This window comes from Diabrotica virgifera, chromosome 9 (assembly GCF_917563875.1).
Source record: "Diabrotica virgifera virgifera chromosome 9, PGI_DIABVI_V3a".
NCBI classification, from domain to species: domain Eukaryota; kingdom Metazoa; phylum Arthropoda; class Insecta; order Coleoptera; family Chrysomelidae; genus Diabrotica; species Diabrotica virgifera.
In genome coordinates, this window is record NC_065451.1 from 149,677,753 (window position 1) to 149,703,222 (window position 25,470).

Consider the following 25,470-nt stretch of genomic DNA (forward strand, 5'->3'; position numbering starts at 1 on the left):
ACCGCCCGTGTCCGCACCCATTTAATTAAAAAATAGAAACAAAAACGCGAGTTATTAGTCTATATATTAGTTGAATAATTATCGATACGTATTAATAAAGCGTTTAGATTACTCGTCAGCACCGGCTATTGACACGTCCGACTCACACGAGAACTAAAACTATGCTCTGATATTATTGATAGTTCTACAAAGAATAAAGTATCTGCTATTATTTCTTTATCCAAAAATCTCATAGTTAGTAGCGATAATTGTCATGGGTACTCTTCAATGAAAATTCAACTTAACTGTGGTGTTATGGCAGAAGTTAATATGTCCAAAAAATCGTGTTTTTGGTTTTCAATTGATATGTACTCTAAAAAGGATGTTTAACAAGGTGGCATAAGTAGATATATACCTAAGTGAAAAATGAAGGTGTTATATGCAGTGGCATAAGTTGATATGTCAAAATTAAGAAAAGTTTAAGTAGCCAGAACATGATATGGTACATATCAAGTGATAGTAATAATGAATAATTTGTTAATATTGATACTAATTGAATTTCGTTTTGAGGAGAATATCAACAGTACATACGAACACATAAGAGAAAGCATAATACAAGCAGGTCTGGAAGCGCTAGGAGAAATAGAAAATACAAGAGATAAAAATTACAAATGGGAATTCCACGAAGACACCTTAGAGAAAATAAAAGAAAAAAAAGAACTATACCATAAATACCTAAGCACAAAAGATCCACAAGACCTCCGTAAATATAGAAATAAGAACAGAGAAGTTAGGGCTATTACAACGAAAGAAAAAAATGAACAATGGGAAAGGTCCTATAGAAGTATAGAACAGAATATGGGAGGAACAAGAAGTTCAGAAGCCTGAAAAATTGTGAAATCATTACGAACTAACAGGAAAGAGAAAACTTTTATACAATACATACCAGACGACGAGTGGGAGAACCACTATAAAAATCTACTGATAGAGCAAAGACCAGAATTCAGCATCGATGGAGACGAACAAAAAATAATGACCACAGAGGAAGAAAAAATAGTCATAACAGACAAAGAGATGAAACAAGCAATAAATTCCATGAAGAACAATAAAGCTGGAGGCCCAGGAGGAATTGTGGCGGAACTAATCAAATACGGAACAGAGAAATTAAGAAGAATGATATGTCGAATCATGGAAAGAGCAATAAATGGAGAGGACATCCCTAAACAATGGCAGGAAGCCTACATAACATCGATATACAAAAAAGGTAACAGAAAAGATTGCGAAAATTACAGGGGGATAAGCGTCATCGCTACAATGGGAAGACTGTATGGGAGGATCCTCAGGAACAAAATAGAGAAAAATATAGAAGTTAAAATCGGAGAAGAACAAGCAGGTTTCACAGCAGGGAAATCATGTCTAGATCATATCCATACAATACAACAGACAATAGAGAAAAAAAGAGCTAAGAACAAAGATGTACACATGGCGTTTATAGACCTTAGGAAGGCATACGACACCGTGCCAAGGAAATAACTGTACAAAGCAATGACTAACATAGGGATACCACCTAACCTAACACAAGCAATCAAAAACATGTACAGTGGAAATGAAGTAAATATAAAAATCGGAAACAAGGTAGTTGCTAACTTCAAAACAACAAAAGGATTACTACAGGGATGCCCAACTTCACCGACTCTATTTAAAATAGTTTTAGAACACGCACTAACAACTTGGAAGACAAAGTGTAGGGGTATGGGAATACCGATAAGGGACGATTATCTCTACACATTGTGTTTCGCAGACGATCAGGTGGTGATGGCTCAAGATGAAGAGGATATCAGTTACATGGTAAGAAAACTAAAAGAGGAATACAAAAAGGTGGGCCTGGAAATAAATATGAAGAAAACGGAATACTTAGTAATATCGGAAGAAGACGTAAAAAACTTAGAAGTAGAAGAACAAGTTGAAATAAAAGGAACGAAGAATTTTAAATATTTGGGCTTTATAATGTCGAAAAACGGAACAACAGAAGCAGAAATAAAAAGTAGATTGGGACAAACAAGATCTTGCATCAGACAACTCCATAATGTAATCTGGAATAAGAACATCAAGGGAAAAACAAAAAGAATGATATACCAAACAATAGTAAGAAGCATCATGACATATGCCGCAGAAATTTGGGTCATAAACAAAAAAACCCAAAAAAGCATTCTGGCAACCGAAATGGAATACTTGAGAAGATGCTGTGGTCTCAACCGAAGAGACAGAATAACAAATGAGGAGATAAGGAGAAGAATGCAAGTGGAAAAAGATGCCCTGCAATATATAGACGAGAGAAGACTGAAATGGTACGGCCACGTACGCAGAGCAGAAAACACTTGGATAAACAAGGTTGCAGAATGGAGCCCAAGAGGAACGAGAAGAAGAGGACGACCGAGATCTTGGAAAAATGAAGTCAACGAAGCCATGTCTAAGAAAGGATTGGAAGACGGAGACTGGGAAGATCGAAAAAAAATGGAAGTCCTGGCTGACGGAAGGGAAACGGCATTAGCTGTAGACAACCCTTTATATATATATATATATATATATATATATATATATATATATATATATATATATATATATATATATATGTTATATGAGAAAATATTAACCTTGAACTAGCCTAAGTTCGCCGACTTCATATTTCATCATACCATTCCCACAGAAACCGCTGAGCAAGCAGCAGAGGAACTTTGTACGAACCGTTGGCCAACATTCATGGGAAGAGCGATTCAGCACTTTATACCAAACCTATAAATTACCATTTTCAGATGCCGGGACCACTCTTAGCTGCAACTTCGACCAGTCCAGTTAACTTTGTACTATTATGTAAACTTATTGTGTAACAAATAAAATCTTTTTTTAAAAAGTCAAATACGTGATCAGTGATCTAACAATTGGCGCAGTCAGTAGGATCCGTTTAACGTTGCTAGAACACGTGTATACTCACTGGCAGCGGCGGATTCTCATCCCTTAACGGATCAAAGAATCTACGGAAGTCCTCACTCCTGTGAACTACGGAAGGAACACCCAGTGAAGCCCCTGGTAGCCGAGCAGAGAGAACAAGACGACCCTTAAAGAAGAAAGAATCTCCGAACAACCTCACTCCTGTGATCTACGGAAGGAACACCTAGTGAAGCCCCTGGTAGCTGAGCAGAGAGAACAAGGCGTCCTGATGTTCTTCTTTATGTAAGTTGATTTTGAATCATCCCGTTAAAAAATTTTTGTTATAATAATTTACAAAATTGACTATACTGCAAGTCAATTAATCAAAATACAAAAAATACAAGTTGATTATCTAATATTTGAAAGTATTAATATTGACATTTTTCCTTATACGATTTTATACTGATATTTTACTGACATATTTTTTTATTACTTGGTATATTTCTGACATATTTTATTGACATATTTTTATTACTTGCTATATTTTTGGTATATTTTCTATTGCTATTTTTTTTATTGATATATTTGATACATTTTTATTGATATATTATTTGATATTTTATTGATACATTTTCTGTCTCTATATAACATTTTTATTTTTATTGATTCATTTTTGCCCTTTATATACCACCACATTTTTTTATCTCCCTTACATTCAGACATTTTATATTTCTCCATACTTCTTTTTTCATATTCGTTTAAAAATATCCCGCAAAATGCCCGAGACACGTTCCCAAACTCAACAAGATATTGAACCATATAAGCTTTCGGAAATTTTTTCCATTATCCCAGAATTTGAAGGCGATCCGATTTCTCTTTCAACATTTTTAGATGCATGCGACTGTGCTGTTAAGATGGCCACAGGTGATCAGCGCGTTCTTTTAACGATTCACATAAAAAATAAACTCAAAGGTAAAGCTGCACAGCTTATTAATTCTAGAAAACCACTTTCTTATAAAGAAATAAAACAATTACTAAATCTACATTTCGGAGACAGTAGAGACCTGACTTCTTTAATACAAGACTTACAAAGACTAAGACAACTATCTAACGAATCTCCTCTAACTTTCTTTAACCGCTTACAAGTTTTAAATGCAAAAATGTACGCCTCGATCCAAATTGCAGATTTATCCGCAGAACAAAAAACCGCCCAATGTGATTTAATCGATACCATGGCCCTAAACACACTTTTAACCGGTTTAGAACCTCGTCTAGGACAAATTATTAGGGCTAGTAACCCTAAAGATCTCATTGAAGCAAGCAATCGTATCCGACGCGAACTTCAATTGTCATATTTTGAAGAACAAAAATCCAATTCTAAGACAACTATTCCTAAACCCTCTCAGCCAATTAGAAGACCCTCGTCTCAATTTACAAAATGCACAAATTGTGGCCGAATAGGTCATCAAAATTTTGAATGCCGCTCTTCCCGTTTCGTACAAGCAAATCAATCTTTTTCTAGGCCTAACGGTTATCAAAACCAATATAATAATGGACCTAACAACTATCAAAACAATCAAAACCCTAATAGGAATCAATATTCCTCAAACAATCCAAATTTCAACCAACAGAGACCTTCCTTTTCATCTCAGAATCAAAATCAAAATCAAAATCGTCCATCCGTTATTCAAAGAAACCCACATTTTCAAAGGGCACATGTTTTAAACGAATACCCTGATGAAATGACGACTAACTATTCTACAGACGATTATTATACAAATAATTATTATAATACCGATAACTATGAAAACTATGAAACAGATTATTATACAGAAAATAATCCACAAACCGATAACTTTTACGAAACCACAGCTAACACACTCAACACAGAAAATTATCAGGATTTTCTTTCACTTCAGAATCAAAATCATCCTCCCAACCATACGAACCATTCAACGGATATTACGAATATCCAAGAACAAATCCAAGCACTCAACTTGGACAATTTTCATCCGGATCTCAATTTTCCGGAACAAAGGTTCCTGTAACCCCATTTCATACCATGAGTTCAAAAAATTTATATTACATTAACGATGCTACCAAAACTTTTAAACTTTTAATCGACACAGGTGCTGGAATCACTGTTTTCAAAGAAAACACAGCACGTAATTATCATAATAGATTTCCTGAAAACGTTACTATCCAAGGTATAACCGATCAAAAATTGTTAATAACAGAATCTGTCCTTATTCCCTTCACTGACGATAATCCTCACAAAGTATTTATTTTCAATTTAGACATTGATTTCGATGGCATAATAGGCCTAGACTTTCTAGATCATTATGAATGCGTAATAGATCTCAAATCCCGACAGTTGCATACAAATTTTAAAACTCTCACCCTTCACAAGGTAGGACACGATACAAACACACCTCCTAAAGACATATCACCGACACACCCTACAGAAACAAGACAAAACGAACCTAAAATAAAAATTAAACCAGATTCTAAACAGGAATCAAATTTAAAATACCAAAACCCTATGAATGAAAAATACACTATCGTAAATAACCGAGATCAAGACAAAAATCTTGAAAGACCGGAGAGAAAACGAATAAAAGGAAAAAACATAATTACCATTGACAGCCGGACCGAACAAATATGCAGACTAAAATGCAACTTATCAAATACAGATGCCATATTATCAGCACAAGAAATAGAAAAAGTTAGATTACCTCATGCATTAGTCCATGTTGACGAAAATGGAGAATTCTTAACTTCCGTCCTAAATGCTAATGCTATGCCGAAGACAATCGAATTTTCAGACATTTCAATCGAACCTTTCAAAAATTCGGAGACAATCCTAGCCTACAACGGAAATGATTTTGAAGAACCCGTAGTAGATAGAACAAGAATAATTAAAGAACAACTAAGAATTGATCACCTAAATTGCGAAGAACAAGAACTGATTTTAGATATCTGTACTGAATATGCAGATATATTTTACGTCGAAGGCGACAAATTGACTTTCACAAACGAAATCAAGCACAAAATCGATACAAACAACGCTAAACCTATCTTCACTAAATCCTATAGATATCCTCAAATACATAAGGAAGAGGTAAAGACGCAAATTAATAAAATGTTAGAAGAAGGAATAATCCAGAAAAGCGTGTCGCCATATTCTAGTCCAGTCTGGGTTGTACCGAAGAAATTGGATGCCTCAGGAAAACAAAAATGGCGAGTTGTTATTGATTATCGCAAGCTTAACGAACTGACAGTACAAGACCGTTATCCTCTACCACAAATATCAGAACTATTAGACCAATTAGGAAGATGCCAATACTTCACAACACTAGATTTAGCATCTGGATTTCACCAGATTGAAATAGAGCCACAAGACATCCAGAAAACGGCCTTTTCCGTCGAAAATGGGCATTATGAATTTGTCCGCATGCCATTCGGACTAATGAATGCTCCATCTACTTTCCAAAGAGTAATGGACAACATCCTCTTGGGAATACAAAACGAAAGAGGCCTAGTATACATGGATGACATCATTATCTACTCACCCACTATCCATGATCACATGTCACGACTAACAGAAGTTTTTAAAAGGTTACGAAAAGCAAATTTAAAAATACAGCCAGACAAATGCGAATTTTTAAGAAAAGAAGTGGCATATTTGGGCCACCTTGTAACAGAAAATGGTGTAAAAACAAATCCAGCTAAAATTTCTTGCATCAAAAACTTCCCGGAACCAAAGAACACAAAAGAAATAAAATCATTTCTAGGCTTAGCCGGTTACTACAGAAGATTTATTCCAAATTTTGCAAAAATTTCTAAACCACTTACGAAACTACTCCAGAAAGACGTTCCTTTTATCTTTAATTCTGAATGCAAAGAAGCCTTTAACGAACTCAAAAATATTCTAACATCAGATCCAATACTCATATATCCGAATTTTGAGGAACCATTTTTACTAACAACTGACGCTAGTGCATTCGCGATTGGAGCCGTTCTATCACAAGGCCCAATAGGAAAAGATTTACCCATAGCTTATGCCTCCAGAACGTTATGCGGTGCAGAAACAAAATATTCAACCATAGAGAGAGAATTACTAGCTATTGTGTGGGCAGTCAAACATTTTAGACCATACCTTTTTGGCCGAAAATTCACACTTATTACCGATCATAGACCCCTTACATGGCTTTTCTCGATAAAAGATCCCGGAAGCCGATTAGCGCGGTGGCGCCTAAAACTCGAAGAATACAATTATAAAATAGAACATCGTGCAGGAAAAATAAACAGAAACGCTGATGCCCTCTCAAGGATTAAGATTAACCATTTTAAGGATTGTGCAAACTTTCAATCGAAAATCACATTACATGCATCGAATGAAGACGACACGGACACACAAGAAAACGAGGAAGACAACGATGAAGAAGATATAGAAAAAATGTCCGAAGAACATGACAAGTTTATCGAACTTTATAGAACTAAGTCGATAATCGATTATTCTAAAGTTGAACTATCGAATACGGACTTATTAGACAAATCTAACAAAAATATTGTTACCTTTTTCTGGCAAAATAAACTTGAAGAACTTCACGAGAAAATAATGAATGACATATTCGAAGAAAACATGGAATATAACAGAAGAATTAATATTGTACACAGCAAAACAGTAAAAGATCGAAAATATTTTATTATACCATTACCTTTTGATCCCGAACGAGTAATATCACACCTGTTTCTTGTACTTTTTGCAAATAAAGATCAATTCGATGAATCAAAAATATATTGTGTCGAAAATAATCTCGAACTACCTATTCTAGAGATATTTTCTTATATTTTTGCTGACAAAGAATTAAAATTAAGAATCTGTCAAAATATAATTAAAACAGCCAGCGAAGACGAAATCCCTCAAATTTTAGATCATTACCATTGTGGTAAAAATAATTTACACCGTGGAATAAACGAAACTGTCAGAAGAATAAAACAAAAATATAATTGGAAAAATTTAACAAAAGATGTAGAGAAATTTGTAAAAGCATGTGAAATTTGCCAAAAAGTTAAAATTTGTAGAAAAAACTTAAGTGGACCACTAGTCATAACAGAAACTCCAAAAACACCATTCGAAAGAATCAATATGGACATATTCGAATACCCAACTAGCAGGGGCGGATGGGCCCACCGGGATACCGGGAATTTTCCCGGTGGGCCGTCGTTTGTGGGCTGCCACGCGCGGACCTAAACCCTTAATTTTTCAACTGCATGAATCTTGATTTTTATAAATCGATGTAAAAATACTGATACGGTTGCACCTAGACCTAGCAAATACCTAGACTAGACTATAAAAGTAAGAAAAGAACCAAAAATTATGTTCAACAAAAGTAAACAGGATGTATACTTTCTTTAAAGACTGGTCCAGCGCTGTTCTTTATTATGTTATTTTCTAAGCTCCCTCAAACAGCGTATACCTGCTAAATGCTACCTGCTATTTTTGTAAGCTATTATTGTATTAAAATTTACCCAGCAAGAAACACGAAAATAAACTTAAACACAATGTGTGTCTGGCACTGGCCTATGTTAAAAACATCTGCGGACAATATGCACTCCCGGCTTACAGTTTGTATCAGTCATCGTAGTTATTCACAAACAGAAACAGAAATCAGTAAGTCACAAACAGAAATCTTATCTATACGTAAACATACGATGGGAACAAATAAAGGTTCTTCTCAGAACCAACTGACTAGAGATCTCGGACCGTGTATCCGAGTCTGTCACCTTAACATCGAGGGCATAAGCCAGGCAAAATGCCAAGTGTTGCAAAAAATCCTACACGATAACGACATTGACCTGGTTGCCATACAAGAGACCCATACTGAAGACAAAGTCCAGCTTGATTTAAGGGGAAAGATACCTGGCTACGATTTACTGGGAGCCACCTATGATAAACATTACGGCGTCGCAACCTACATTCGCTGCAATATAGAAAATGGTTTCCTACTTTCTGCTTCCAATGAAAATAATATACATGAAGTAGTCACCAAGATTGGAGATATTACCGTAGTTAACATATACAAACCTCCAGCCACTACATGGAACCCAGAAGTGCTAAAGACTCATCCACATCCTACTATATACATCGGCGACTTCAACAGCCACCACGAAATGTGTAAGTACACCACGAATGATGAAAATGGGGAGGCACTAGTAGAATGGTCCGAAGAGCAAAACACATACCTAGTTTTTGATGCCAAAGACAGAGGAACATTTAAATCAGCTGCATGGAGAAAAGAATATAACCCAGACCTATGTTTTGTCTCAAAAGATACCAATGACAGACCACTAACAACTGCGAGAAGTGTCCTTGCAGACTTCCCACATACTCAACATCGTCCGGTGCTTATCACCATCGGAATATCAATTCCAATAATTAGATCATATCCTCGACCCAGGTGGAATCTTAGAAAAGCAAACTGGAAGAAATTCTCTGAACAACTAGACCGGACCTTGAGCTGGGTCCCTCCAACCAGCAAACATTATGAGAGGTTTGTGGGCGCAGTAATAAGCACTGCCAAGAAAACCATCCCTAGGGGGTATCGCAAAGAATATGTGCCTGGATGGACTGAAACATGTGAAGACTTATACACGAAGTTTCTCGAAAGTGGTGACCGAGAAATAGCCGATGAGCTTTTACACAACATCGATACAGCTAGACGCCAAAAATGGATAAAGACTGTCGAAAACCTTGACTTCAAAAAATCAAGCCGGCAGGCATGGTCCTTGTTGCGGAAAATTGGAGGAGCTAACCAGCTGGAATCCAGAGAGTCTAAAATGTCTCCTAACAAGGTTGCCTCCCATATAGTATCTCTATCCAGAGCTCCACGAGATCGAACACATACTACCAACGTGAAAAGAGACTTAAGGGCATTAAAACAAATGAACAGAACGAACTCCGAATATTCAGCAAGAATACTTATTTCTGAAATCACACATGCGCTGAAAGAAATGAAATCAGGTAAAGCACCTGGGTTTGATGGTATCCATCCAGAGTTCTTGATACACAGTGGTGCATACACGAAACAGTGGCTTGCAATGTTCTTTAATGATATACTTCAGTCAGGTAACATTCCTTTCTCACTTAAGCGAACAAAGATAATTGCAATTCCGAAACCGGGCAAATCAAACGATAAGCCAGAAAACTACCGCCCCATAGCTCTACTCAGCATGGTATATAAACTATTAGAAAAGCTTCTCCTCAACAGAATTAGTCACAGGATACTAGAAAATGTCCCCATTGAACAAGCTGGCTTCCGCCCTCATCGAAGCTGTACGGACCAAGTGCTGTCATTAACAACTTTTATAGAAGCTAGTTTTCAAAAGAAACAAAAGACAGCAACAGTATTTATAGATCTAACAGCAGCATATGATACTGTTTGGAGACAGGGATTAATATATAAACTGGCCCGCATTATCCCCTGCAGAAAGATAATTAACCTCATTGACAACATGCTGACCAACAGAGCCTTCCAAGTTATAATGGGAAAGGAGACGAGTAGACAGATGAAACTTAACAATGGTCTTCCACAGGGTTCTGTCCTTGCCCCTTTACTTTTCAGCCTCTATATTGCTGACATGCCTGAAACCGAATCTCGGAAGTTTGGATATGCTGACGACTGGACCCTTGCAACAAGCCACCAATCTTTAGAAACTACAGAAATCACTCTCACGAATGACTTATCCATCCTCAGCGAATACCTTAAGAAATGGAGACTACAGCCAAGTACTACAAAAACTGAAGTATCAGCTTTTCATCTAAACAACAAGTTGGCAAACAGAGAATTGCGAGTGTATTTTAATAACAAGCTGTTAAAACACAATAAATACCCGAAATACCTTGGGGTTACTCTAGACAGAACGCTCACATTCAGAGAACACCTGACGAAAACAGCAGCAAAATTGAAAACACGCAACAATATAATACAGAAACTCTGCGGCACTACATGGGGGTCCACAGCATCAACATTAAGATCCTCTGCTCTTGGCCTGATATATCCGGTGGCAGAATACTGTGCTCCAGTGTGGCTAAATAGCAGGCATACCCACCTGGTCGACACCCAACTAAACCGTACTATGCGTATGATAACAGGCACAATTAAGCCCACCCCTACAATGTGGCTACCTACCCTTAGTAATATAGCACCACCCAACCTACGCCGCGAACATGCATTGGTTAAAGAATATAACAAAATAATGGACAGTCGCCAGCTTCTAGTCCACAACGACATCCCCGATATTCTTGGAAACCGTCTCCGATCCAGGTTACCCCCTCTACAATCTGCTCAAGCGCTGCAGCAATCCAACTTTGACTTAAATACCCGATGGAGAGAAGATTGGGAAAGTAGGACAGATCCGCATTACCATAGTCTACCGGACATCATAGGGAAACCTGGCGAATTTGAACGTCCCCGTAAGATTTGGGCAGCCCTTAATCGAATTCGAACAAACTGTGGAAGATGCGCCGACTCCCTCCACAGATGGGGTAAACTCCCCTCGCCTTCTTGTGACTGCGGCGCTGCAAGACAGACGATCAGTCACATTGTTCAGGACTGCCCACGCAGAGCATACACAGGCGACCCTATAGACTTTGTAATGGCAACCGAAGGGTCAATCGAATATATAAAAAAATTGGACATCTGTTTGTGATGCATTGTATAATGCATAAATCTAACTATATTCTGTGATATACTTAAGCCATACGCTAAATAAAATAAATCGTAGTTATTGGGTGCGTTCGGACGACCACAGCGGCTGGACAGCTGAGCCAGCAGTAGCTGTCAGACGTCACCGCTGGAAGCCAGCCGCTGAGAGATTTACTAAGCTTTCCCTATCACGGCTGGATACAACCACTCAGCCGATTTCTGCTGACAGCCAGCCGCTATGGTCGTCCGAACGCACCCATTGTTTTCTTAGTAAAGGAAGCCCCTTGACCTTGAGACCCTAAGGATTATTTTTCGTTTTACAGTTTGTTTATTACTGTCGACGACTGTCGTTATTTGAGACAGCGGTTGTGCGAGTTTGCAAATTCTACGTCCGTCGCGTCGCCAGAAATCTTTTGGATTAACTAACGCCTTATCACTTAGTTCCGGTTCCGAAAGACACGAATTATTATGTGACGTGCGCTTTTACTTCGGGATTAGTTGAATAGTGGCGTAGAAGGATAATAATAAACATTTACCTACTTCTAAATTAACCAATAACGTTATATTACTTAAGCCGATTTATTAGAGTGGAAGTTTAAGGTAGGAAATAATTATTTAAAATAATTTTTACTATACAGGGTGTTTCAACACTATACACCGTGTCCGGAAAGTCGCGGATAAACAGTACAAGGTGTTATTCTGTACTAAAAGTTCGTATTTTTTTTAAATAAACACATTAATAAATTAGGCAGGTGCAAGCTTTCTGTTTAAATCATTCGATTAAAATAAATTCTCGTACACTCTGTTTCATCTTCTTTCCCAAACAAAAAATTTACTTACTTTTAGTGTTTTGTAGTATTGTTAAGTTCTGTAAAAAACTATAAAATTTGTAAAATCTATTGCTTTCAAGTGTTTTTTTACGTCTAATTCGCAAACAAATCGTTTTTGGGCGTTTGTTTATAAAGCAAGAATGTTGGTTGTGATGTATCCTACCACGTTTAAAGGTTTGTAGGTATAGTTATGAAATACTCTGTATAAACATGCTCAAAAAGCGCCTATTCTAGCTGTTCAATAATTATGAAATTTGTTACGTTAGGACGAAAACTGCTTGTATGATAGCCGTCAGAACCATAATACTAAGTGAATAAAAAATCAAATACCAATGCCACCAAAACGAAAAGGAGGACAAGAAAAAAAACTAGAAAGGGAGAAGAAAAAAGATGTGAAATAGCAAAAAAATGTCACTCTTTGGATAATTTGCTCAATAGTTATTCTGTTCCTTCAACTTCAGGGGTAGAAAGTGATATTAACACGGAAAAACAAGAGCAAGAGCAAAAATCCGAAGAAAATTTACCGGTTTCAGAAACTAAATTTGAAACTGAGTTAAAGCTGTCAGAGGACTCGGACGACGACATAGAGACAAGTGATGAAAGCGATAGTGAAGCTAATGTAAAAAAGGCACTTAAAGACGAAGAGGCGCTACTAAAGCTGGGACAGCCGGAAGAGACAGAATCTGGCAATTTCTTCGACCGTCCCGATCCCAATAAATTACAGCTATTTTTTGAATTCCATCCAAAGGTACCTGTCGCACAAAAAGATGTACCTTTCAATGTGGAAAAAGCGTTTACGCGTAATAATAAAACAAAAAGGAAATGGTTGAGCTATAGTGAAGAAAGAAAGGCACTTTTCTGCACAATTTGTCTTGCTTATTCAGTTGAGAGTAATAAAGATCAAAGTTCTGCTTTTGCAAGAGGTATGTCTGATTGGAAACATGTATATCAGCGAATAAATGAGCATGAAAGTTCAATCAGTCATGGAAAAAACTGCGAAACATATTTCATGTATATTAAAAATCAAACAATTGAAAAAATACTTTTTGGAAACGTTGTTGAAATGAGAAATAAAAAAGTGGCAAGCAATCGGCACGTTTTGGATGTTATTATTGATGTTATAAAACTAATTGGCAAACGAGGACTTTCTTATCGGGGCACAGCAAATGAAGCTGCATACAATCTAGAAAATGAAAACCTAGATCATGGTAATTTTTTGGAAATAATCTTACTTTTATCGAAATTTGATGTTATTTTGAAGAAACATTTGGACGCCATTGTTAAAAAAAGCAAAAGTTATCACAATAGAAAAATCAAACGTCTAGCTGGAAATTTCTACACATTTTTGTCAAAAACTACTGTAAATTCAATCATTGTCATAATCACAGAAATTATTCTAAAGAAGATTTCTTCAGAGATACAGACTGCCACTATGTTCTCTATAGAAATAGACAGCACTCAAGATATTTCAGTAACAGACCAATGTTCAGTTGTAACAAGGTATGTTAAATTGTAAGTATAATAAAATCTTCACCTTTGCTTATTTTATTTTATTTCAGGTATGTTTACAACGGAACAATTCACGAACGCCTTCTTGCAGTTGTTCCTTGTCACAATTCAACAGGGAAGGGATTTCATACCATGATTCATGACATACTGGTAAAAAATGGTTTGGATGAAAAAAATTGTATTGCTGACTCTACTGATGGGGCGGCTAATATGCAAGGGAGATATTCGGGATTCTCCAGTTTCATGGTCCAGGAAAATTCAAATCATGTTCATGTTTGGTGTTATGCGCATATTTTAAATCTTGTTCTGACAGACATTTTTAAATCCCACATTAAGGCCGCATCATTTTTTTCATTACTGAATTGTATAGCAGCATTTTTTAAAGAATCTCATCAACGCATGGGTTACTGGTTGGACATTGGCAACAATGCTAGATCACAGAAACTTCAGTTGATAGGAGAAACTCGTTGGTGGTCAAAGGAAGCAGCGCTCAGTAAAATTTTTGGTAATTTTAATGAACCTAATAAAGCACTGTACGTTGATTTAATTGACATTCTTAATACAATTGAAAATTCACAAAAAATTAAGCCAGATGCAAGAGCGACTGCTGCAAATTACAAAGCACAATTACTGAAATACGAAAATATTTTAATTGGGCACATATTCTTAAAACTGTTCTCTATAACAGGCCCTTTATCAAGATATATTCAGACAACAGGGTTAGATTTATTAAAATGTAACTTTATGGTTAACGATTCTATACTGAGTTTAAAAAAATGCAACGAAATTTTCCAGACATTGAAGCATCTGCAGATAAATTTGTAGGGTGGGCTAAACTCTCTTTTGAAAGGAGAGACTTCGAATTTTTTATTGAAGAACAATTGCCCGAGTTTCGATCAAAAAAGAAAAAGAAATTCTTTGATGAGAAAACTTCTGATGAAATCCCAGTAAGCCCAAAAGAAAATTTTAGAATTGTTTTTTTTAACGTTATTGCGGATACTGCAGTAGAATCAATCAGTAGAAGATTTGCAAACAACGCTGAATTATGTAGGGATCAGAACATTTTAGATCCAAATAATTTTGAAGAAATCGCCAAAGGTGAGCTACCTGAGAATTCTCTAAAAATATTGTCAGAAAATTTAATACAGTTTGATTCTTCTGCAACTCCTGCAAAGTTGAAAGAAGAGTTAGCAAGCTTTGCAAGCAACTGGAAACATATTAAATTAACAATTGAAGATTCATATGAAATAAATTATGCTAGACTTGATGTGGGGTTAGACGACTCTTCTTCTGAACAGTCAGATGTAGACGAAGATGACTGTATAACAAAACAGAGTACAAAATCAAGGGTGTGCATCGAATCTAACAAATGTCAGAACTGTGTCATTTGTTGCTACGGTTCAATTTTAAAATATAATTTGTTTAAGGGGGCTTATTCCACGCTGGTATTGGCTTATCAATATATACTTTCATTGCCCATCTCGCAAGTGGCATGTGAACGATCGTTTTCAACTTTAAAATTTATCAAAAATAGATTAAGAAACTCCTTGTCTGATAATAGACTCGAGTCGTTCATGCTGATGAATATTGAAAATGATATACTGAGCGATATCAACAATGATGAAATTATTAATCGTTTGGGTCAAACAACCAAATTAATGAAGGACGCTTTAATGTATTAATATAATAAATAATAGGTAACCATTTAGTGATAGCTATATATGTAAAACGATATTTCATTCACCTATAGTTTATAACACATTAATTTGTTATTTATATATCTTAAATATCTTAATATAGAAATTTCTAGAGCAAACTTTGTATTTTAGATTCCAAGTTTCTATAGTTTAAAAAAATCAAAAAAACTCCCATGTGTATATATATATATATATATATATATATATATATATATATATATATATTTAAATTTTGGGCCGCCGTCGTTTATTCTCCCAGTAGAATTTTACTTGCCCATCCGCCCCTGCCAACTAGAAATTATGCATTAACTATTCGTGACGAACTGACAAAATTCACACAAGCCTATCCTTTAGAAGACAAAAGAGCAGTAACAGTAGCCAAGACACTTTTACTCTTCTTTCAACACTATGGAACACCGTTAAGAATTCATTGCGACTGCGGTCGAGAATTCGAGAATGCTATAATCAAAGACCTATGCGAATTATACGACATCAAACTAACATTTTCTAGTGTTAACCATCCACAATCTAATGGATCCGTAGAGAGATTTCATGCCACACTCTCAGAAATGATTAGAGCAAATCAAGCCGAAAACCCAAACGATCATCCCTTCACTATACTTCCTTATGCAATAATATGCTATAACAACACAAAAAATAAAACTCACGGTTTTACACCATATGAACTTATATTTGGGCACACTGCAGGCCGACCACCAGAAACTCTATACAATCAAAAAACACTAATGAGTAAATATATTCGAGACCTGAATAATCGCATGGAATATTTTTACAAAGTAGCCAGAGCAAAAACAGAGAGACAGAAAGAAAAGGCGAAAGTAAGATTTGACGAAAATATTTCAGCACAAAGACCTGATTTTAAAATTGGTGATAAAGTCTACGTAAAAGAATCCCAAATTAAATCAAAATCGGAAAATCTTTTTAATGGACCTTTCGAAATTCAAGAAATTTTTACAAATTCCGCAATTATCCTAAATCCCAAAACTAACCAAACTTCTAAAGTAAATTTTGACAGACTAAAACCTTATTTTGAATAATTTTCCTTTACAGATTCTATGGACTCCTTTCTATCGTCCAATCCCAAATTCTCCTCACTCCCATTAATAACACAATTGGAATATTTTTCCATGAAAAAGGAACTATACGAATATCTAACGACAAATGGACTTTACTTGTTTACAAAGAATTATTGCCTATCAAAACTACAATATCCAACAATGACAAAATTTTGGAAAACCTATTAGAAAAATTTATTAACGTGGATACACCGAGAAAACTTGCCTTTCAAGCCGAAGTACAGACACATGTTAGTCTGCTAAAACAAATCTCAAACTCCGTTAACTTAAAATATAAAGAAATAACCTCTGACACAGTACCACAGTTTTTTTGCTCATACGAATCAGTTAGTTCACTCTAGTTTTTATGCGGTTCCTGCGCTTGCAGAAACTCCTAGCAGACTGCGCAGTAGACTAGGAGGAAAATGTTGCTGTTGCAAGATTTAAAATATTCCGATAAAGAATATTCCAAAATTATAATAAAATAATTATGATTATCGACTTTTTCAAAAAGCTGAAAATTAAATTCATAAATGGTAAAATCCTTTACGTACACACTTGTATAAAATTTGAAAAATAATATTTTCTAATTATTGATTGAATGTATTCAAACAATTAATCACAAGTAACTCTCTAAATTGGTGACATTTGGCAACAGTGAGTATATCTGAATCCTGGTTTATTTATGTAGTATGTTTATTCCAAACACAACCTTTATTTATGTTTATTCCAAACAAACAGTTGTTTATTTACCCAAGTAGCAATTTGTCGACGCGACAACGTTGTCTACCGCGTGGCAACGTTTTGTTACAACGTTGTTATTGCCTAAAAGACGACCCTATTCTGCACTAATTTGGTGGACGATTTTTGAGTTGTCTTGACGTTGCCTAGGCAACCTCCTATGAAGCAACATCGTTTCGTAAACGTTGCATAAGACAACTGAAGCGACTATAAAAAGAACCTGCGCGTGCAATGGTTGCTCAAGGAGTCAGACTAGTTATGTTTTTTTACCTATATTTTTAACACCTGTATGGTGAATGCGAAAACCAAAAAGGTAACTATTTTGACATCGTATTAGGTATTTAAATTTATATAAATACATAAAGGACATAACAAAATTACCTGATCTGAAATTTATAAACGCATCTCAGATTACCGTCAAATATGGATATTTCACCTTTAAAAAACACACGCGCTACTTTTTTACGACATTTTTGACAAAAAATATGCAAATTTAAAAAATCAAATTGTAATATAAAAGTCAAAATTTATGTTAAAGATGTTCTGTATAAATTTAATGTATTGATGGTGCTTTTAAAGGTATCAGAAAATGCCTGCATTTTTTATATTCTGTGTTTTCATTTTCTTTACATCCCAAAAATCTCAAGTAAAACCAAAATGGTGCATTAAACAATATTACCAGTATTACTAAAAAAATACCTTATTACCAACCCTAGACCGATAAGACAACTTAGAAGTCCAATCGCCAACCACAACCAAACCCGGCCGCGCTGACTATCCCAACCATTTTAGAACGCACCCTCTTATTGGGTGACAGAGAGGTCATGTGACCAGTGTCAAAAGTGTAGCATTCTCCTTAACAGCGTTGCCACATTTAGGAGATTTCTACTTTTTTAGTAGATTTTTGATATTTTTTAAAATATTCTAGTAGGTAATATTTTTTAGTAGATTTTTGGTATATTTCAACATTTTGTTATGACTAAAATAAAATTTGCTTTTTAATAGTATTTACCCCATTTCTAAATTAATTTTCACACATTTGGTTACAATTTCCCAATCCGAAAATTAGACCGAAAATAAGATTCAGAATAAATAGGTCATTACCGAAAATAAGATTCAGGACGTAGATGATGAATATTACAGAGAAATGAAACTGGATTCTTGTGTAACAAACTTGCAGATTTCAAAACAGTGCAAGCAGTATTTCAGGTGTTATTGAAGAGTTCTGGCATTCGGTGAGCCTATTAGAAGCTAACGATGGAAAACTAAAATATCTAAACATATGTAACTTTGCAAAACACAAAATATTGTGTTCACGTGTTTCTAATGTTAAATGCGAAACAATTGTTTGAAGAATTTGATCCAGACATGCAGCTGTTAAAATTAGTGGATGACAAAATATTCTAGTTGTTAAATGTACCTATTCATTTTTTTCGAATCATGAGGAAACTATAATAAGTATTTTTGAAAAATTTAAACGCAGAATGAAAGACTGCATTATTTAGAAAAACCAAAACGTTTTTTTTTTAATGAGATATTTGGAATTAAAATGACACTACATTTTGTCTTTTTTTTACATTTTGTTTTTTTCATCCCTGTAACTTATTAAAATAAACATTATAGAAGTTTTCAGGGACTTTCGGTCCTCGGAATAACGTAATCTTTCTTTCTGCGTTTAAATTTTTCAAAATACTTATTAGTTTTCTCAGGATTCGCAAAAAATGAAAACATTTAAAATACATTGAACATTTTAACGGGCGACATTTTGCTCCTATCCCCTTAAGTTAGCTGTTGTTTTTATTATCAAAAATCCCAAATATATCCCAAAAATCCTTAAGTATATTTTAGTTTTTGATTTAGTAGATTTTAGCTAAAAAATGGTAATTACCAGTTGTTGTTTTGGAATAATTAGGTTTCCAATTTTTTGGAATTATTCTTGGGACAGTTAAGACGGATATGCAGATTACTGTATTATAAGTATACTGTATTTACATGGCCTAAAAAGAATCTACTGATTTTGTGAAAGCAAAATTACTGAAAGTAAAACTACTACCTGGCAACCCCATCTAGCAAAGCTGATACAAAGATTGAAAGATTAAGGTTATCAAATCTACTGATAAAACAGTGGACAATGGAATGAAACCAGCTATTAAAAAAACAAACAAACAGGTTGTTAAATAAATTGAAAATTTCCAGCAAAATAAAACATATAATAATAAGAAAAAAATAAGGTTATAAAGTAAATTCTTTTTCTCCTTCTGAAGTTGCCGCAAAGGTGTCATACACCTAGAACAACACCTAGGGTCGTGACAGACAACTTCAGAGTCGGCCAGAAAACCCAAATCGGCCAGGGCGTAAATTAGTTTAGCATTATAACGTTTTTAAGTCGTTGCGATTGTTGAAAAAACTGAACTGTGATATGTAGTTGTCACAATGGTAATAAATTAGTTGCCCGTATAACTAAAGGTATTACTTAAAGTTGTAACATCGTAATGTCAGTCGGGATAGGGGACGTTGGCCGAAACAACTGAAAATGCTCTCGGGCAACGTTATATACAGTGCATTTGTTTGTACTGACAACCAATGTGTCGAAAAATTGCTACTTGGGTAGAGTTATTTATTATTGTTTTCTCATATTTTGCAATTGTTAAGTTGGTTTACTTCGAATTTAATATGCATTACTGTGGTATTTCTCCACTTTTCTAAGAAGGTTGGTGATTTTGAATTGGGATTATGATGAATTTAACCCAAAGGCAATGTGTGTTTATTTATGTGGCAAAATTCCAGGCACCATAAAAATTTGAGTTTCTTCCAATGAACTGTCAATACGGATTCATTCCGTATTGACAGTTCATTGGTTTCTTCCTGTTGCCCATGGATGAAAATCGGTAAGAACGTAAATTCTATTTAATATCATTGACATCATTTTTGACGTGCTGTCGTTTTAGGTTTGCAGAATGAAAAGAAATTGTTCAATGTGATAAACTTTCTATGAACAGTCCTCAATATTGTTACATTAACTTTTAAATATGCACTTTACATCTTGAGGAGCAGGCCTTTGCAGAAATACTGAAAAGCGGGTTGCAAAACAACGCAAAATAAAATAAACGAAATATGTCTTGAGATTAAACATTCAAGTTGAAGGTGTGTTCTTTCTTAAACTGGAATGATAATTTTGTAATTCTGTAGGCACATCTATTGAGAAGTTACAACCAGTGGCAAAGTGCCTTAAGGGAATCTATGACACATATAACTGAAGGTATGAGTATATGTTTCAAATTAATTGTTGGATGATTCTGAGAAAGTGTAAATTTTTTTCATGAATTTGGTACATAACTGTCTTTATCTAAACTCTAAAAACCATTGACATCTATTTTGAAAAACCATGTTCCTAGAAACCATTGATAACAAATATAGACGGTTACCTCTGCATTCGTTGTATCATCTTACTACCCTATCCATAGCGAGTCTAATTTTTAAATCTATAATAATTGTTTACGTGCTGGTTTCATAAAGATGCTTCAAAAATCTATATGGGTCTTACTAGGCAGCACAGCCATGCCTTTAGTAGCTTTTCCAATTATATTTTCAATATGCTTATTCTAGTTAAGATTGTGGGATAAAAAGACCACTAAATATTTGAGTTCATTTTTAGGTATCAGCATTGGCTCTACAGCCCATGGTGGGTCTTGGCCTGTTCCAGAATCGGCTTCCACTCTTTCCTATCCTTTGCTTGGCTTTCCAATTTCTCACTCGAGCATGAATTTTTGGTATATATGGGATTATATTGTGATAACGACCAGATCTATGAAAGAATAGTATGTTGTTAAAGAAGATTGTGGTGACACTATTCATGAATTTCTGATAATATTGGTTAATGTGAATGGAGTCCAAAATGGGGTTTAGGCTGTTATATAAAAAACTAGGTCATTAGCATATGGAAGTAGGGCGACATTATCTGGTATTAAATTATGTGAATAAAGAGAATTAAACCTAAAAACTCTATTTATTCTGCTAATCAATATGATTTTAATATATTTTAATATAAAACTTCTGTTATTCTTTCTAGGGACATCTCCTCTGAAGGAATTACAATTATTTGCCAATATGTCAAATGAATTTTCAACATCAGTCATACTTTCATGAATTTATTGATGAAAATAAAACTAGGTACACGATTTATTATTTACTTCCAAGGGATTCTAAGATACTATGTGTAAAAAGTCCAATATGCAGTGATGAGCATGCTAATAACTGGCAAAATATGGGATATAATGCCAAAGATGGGAAACATGGGATGCATTCTGAAGTAAAAAGAGATGAAACTGAGAGAAATTATCGATATAAACATATAAATTAACATTACATTACATAGTTTCTCACCTTAAGGCGTATCAGATGAGTATGAGAACTGTCACTGTGACAGGAGAATTTTATAAAATACTCCTGTCACAGAGATCTAAAGGTGGGAAACTATGTAATGTTATCGTCGGCTAAGAGTGTTAACCTGCTAACTCAATTTTTCACTGTGAGTGATATTGGGGTAGTTTCTAGGTCTGTGTACCTTCATACCATGTCCCACAAGCCCGCTGGTTCCACTGTAGTTTAGAGATAGCTATTTCTAAACTACATTGGTGTCGGCGGGTTTGTGGGGTGGTGTATGAAAATACACAGACCCAGAAACTAGCCCAATATCACTCAAAGTGAAAAATGGAGTTAGCAGGTTAAAACTCTTATCCAAGGTTATGTTAATTTATTCGTTTATAACGATAAGTTCCACTTCTACCAGTTTCATCTCTTTTTATCTCACAAGTTAATATGATTTCCATCTTTTGCGTTATTTTGCCGGTTATTAGTGTGAGTGCTCATTACTGTATATTTACGATTCTGTGATTTCTCAATATGATGCTGAGTAGGTATAGATGAGCATTTACAACCCTTTCAAAACAGAAATTTTTAAGTTCATTTCAGGTACCTATTAAATTTTATTTTAAGGATGAATTTGAAATGCCTGTAGGGAATATATCTGTAAAAAATAAAATTGGTATTGTAAAATTGAAATTCTCAAAATATAATTTATAATTCGAATGTATTATTATTTTTTTCCTCTATAGAAAAGTCCTCTTATTAGTTTTCTCATTAGCTCTTTTGACAAGACATCAGTACTTCGTTTTTTAGATTTCTCACAAGGATTCAGATCCGGAAGATCCTGCGTAGACGCCAGTACTTACTTAATTACTTATTCCTCTTCACTCCATGCGGAGCATAGGGCGTCAACTGTCTGCCTCCATTCTGTCTTATCCTTTGCACTGATCTTTATTTCTGTCCAGGTTTTCCCAATAGGGCTTTTCATTCACAGTCATTTGTTTCGAGCTTCTGTCATATGTCGTATAATCCGTGTATATTCATAGATATAACAGAATAGATTAGGCCAGTTCGAAAAATAGCGTAACGCGGAACAGTTCGGGTCGGTGGTCTATCTTTCTCTCTCTAGCATATGATGGCTGCCGCCTCTGTGTAACTGTCGTTCCATTACTCCCACCTCTTGGTAGATACGCTCACACTCGCACGACAGACAAAGATAGCTAGACCACCGTACTTGATATCAGCGTTACACCCCGATGCATTGAGTGGCATATGACTAGCCTGATCTATTGTTGACATATCTCTGTGTATATTAGTATTATACACAGATTATACGACATATGACAGCAGCTCGAAGCAAATGACAATCAATGAAAAGCCCTATAGCATTAATTTCTTTTTCAACACTTCTTTTCCACATTTCTACGGGTCTACATGGTCTTCTCTTTCCGTGTGGTGTATATTCTAGGGCTTGCCTCGCTATGTCTGTGTCAGGTCTCCTTAGTGTGTGCTCCATCCAACTCCATTTCCTTTTGCATATTATCTTAGATATACATAGGTTTCTGGTTAGTTCTTGTCCATAGCTCTTGGTTTGATATACGGTTTGGCCAGTAAATGTTAAGAATCTTCCTTAGGCATTAATTTGTGAATACCTGCATCTGTACAATACATTTTCTTGACACTTTCCAAGTTTCTGCTCCATATAGTAATACAGTCTTCACGTTGCTGTTGAATAGTCTTTCGGTTTTAATTGTCATCTGATGTGAAGACCACATTTTCCTTAGCATATTGAATGCGTTTGTAGCGTAGACGCCAGTATTGTACTATTTATTTCTGTACTAAGACAAATCACAGAAAAGGCCATCGAGTACAGTAAACCAGCATATCTATGTTTTACCTGACAAAGGCTTTCGATCGCATCCAAGTCGAAGACGTCTTACACTTACTGTATAGAAGAGACATGCCAATCAATATTATACGAACCATCGAAAACATTATTTCCATAATCGAATACAGGCAAAGATAAATGGAAAACTAACACAGTTTATACCAGTACAAAGCCGAGTCAGACAAGGGAACCCGTTAAGCCCACTGCTCTTTAATGTTTCTAATAATGGACGAAATAATAGAAGCAGTATGTAAAGATCATGGTTACAGAATGGGGAACAAAAAACTCCAAATATTAGGTTATGCAAACGACGCCGCATTAATCGCCAAGACAGAAGACAATCTCCAAAGATTAACACACATCTTCAATACAACAGCCAAGAAATACAATATCAATATGATAATATCAGCAGAAAAAACACATGTATGACATCTAAAAACCCACTACGAGGTAAAATCGAAATTGATGGGAAAATATTAAAGCAGGAAGCAAGGTTTAGATATCTGGGAATAGATATACCCAGTTACGGAGATGTTGAAGAGGAAGTACGACAACAAAGCTTAAAAGCAAGTAAAGCGGTGGGATCTCTTAATGACACAATCTGGAAGAACGAACACCTAAGACAAGACACAAAAGCAAGAATCTATAAAGCAGCAATTAGACCTATATTGACATACACGGCAGAGGCAAGACCTGACACATCTAAAACGAGACGACTACTAGAAACAACCGAGATGAAAATACTTAGACGAATATCAGAGAAAAGTCTGTTGGATAGAGATGCGAAAACATAAGAAGATCATGCAATGTAGAAGACATAAATGGATGGGTGACAAAACGGAAACTGGAGTGGAACGAACACATTAGTAGAATGGCAGAGGATAGGATAGTATGAATAGCACGAGATAAGTCACCAAATGGATGAAGAAGTATTTGCAGACTAAGAAAAAGATGGTGCGATAATTTAAACAATTTAGGAGGCTAATATTGAAGAAGAAACAATCTCTAAAGCCTACCTACAAGAAGGAAGAAGAAGAAGATTACAAGCTTTCATTCGACACTTCATTGTCATTCAATCTGTGAATCTATATTAATAATAGAAGAGTTATATTTGCGGACAGATAGTCATGAAACCAAAAATATATATTTATTCTCCTCTTGCTACGGCGCGCGGCGCGTCGAATAATATATCGCTTGTACTATCCCGGAGAATTTAAAACCGTATTTCCGATTGCATTTTTAAAACTGGAAGTCCTTTGCCAAATATCTCACCTTTAGTACCATCCTTGGATTATAAGCTTTCATCCGACACCTCATTTGTCATTCTATCTGGTTTAATGACTGAGGAGTTGTGTTTACGGACAGACGAACGTATATAATTCAACGCTTTCACATTTTTTTCAAAACTGAGTGAAAACAATATTTCTTTAGAAATCCATAAATATATTCGCTAATAATGAAACTAATTTGCAGTGGTTATAGCCAACCTTCATTAGTGGAGTAGGCATTAGAAGAAGAAGACCAATGAAGATAAAGTAGAGCCCATTGTTAGACCAAAATTTTGTTTATATAGAAAAAATTATTTAGTTGAAAATAGTAGGTACATAATCTCAATGAATCCATTAAAGCTGATACATTTAGTCTTCAGAACAACAGTAATAATTATTTATGAAACTATCGATAAATTGTCAAGAGCTTCGTAAACGTTAATTGTAGAAAAGTATTCCTTATTTCGAAAAATCTATT

At 35.2% G+C, this 25,470-nt stretch overlaps 1 long non-coding RNA gene across 1 annotated transcript; it reads left to right on the top strand.

Annotated features, from left to right (window-relative positions):
- Positions 1-19,379: 19,379 nt before the first annotated feature.
- Positions 19,380-22,559, top strand: LOC126892315 (uncharacterized). The gene is made up of 2 exons (XR_007700783.1): positions 19,380-20,359; positions 20,420-22,559. It is a non-coding gene; the product is annotated as an uncharacterized LOC126892315 (long non-coding RNA).
- The last annotated feature ends 2,911 nt before the right edge of the window (positions 22,560-25,470 follow it).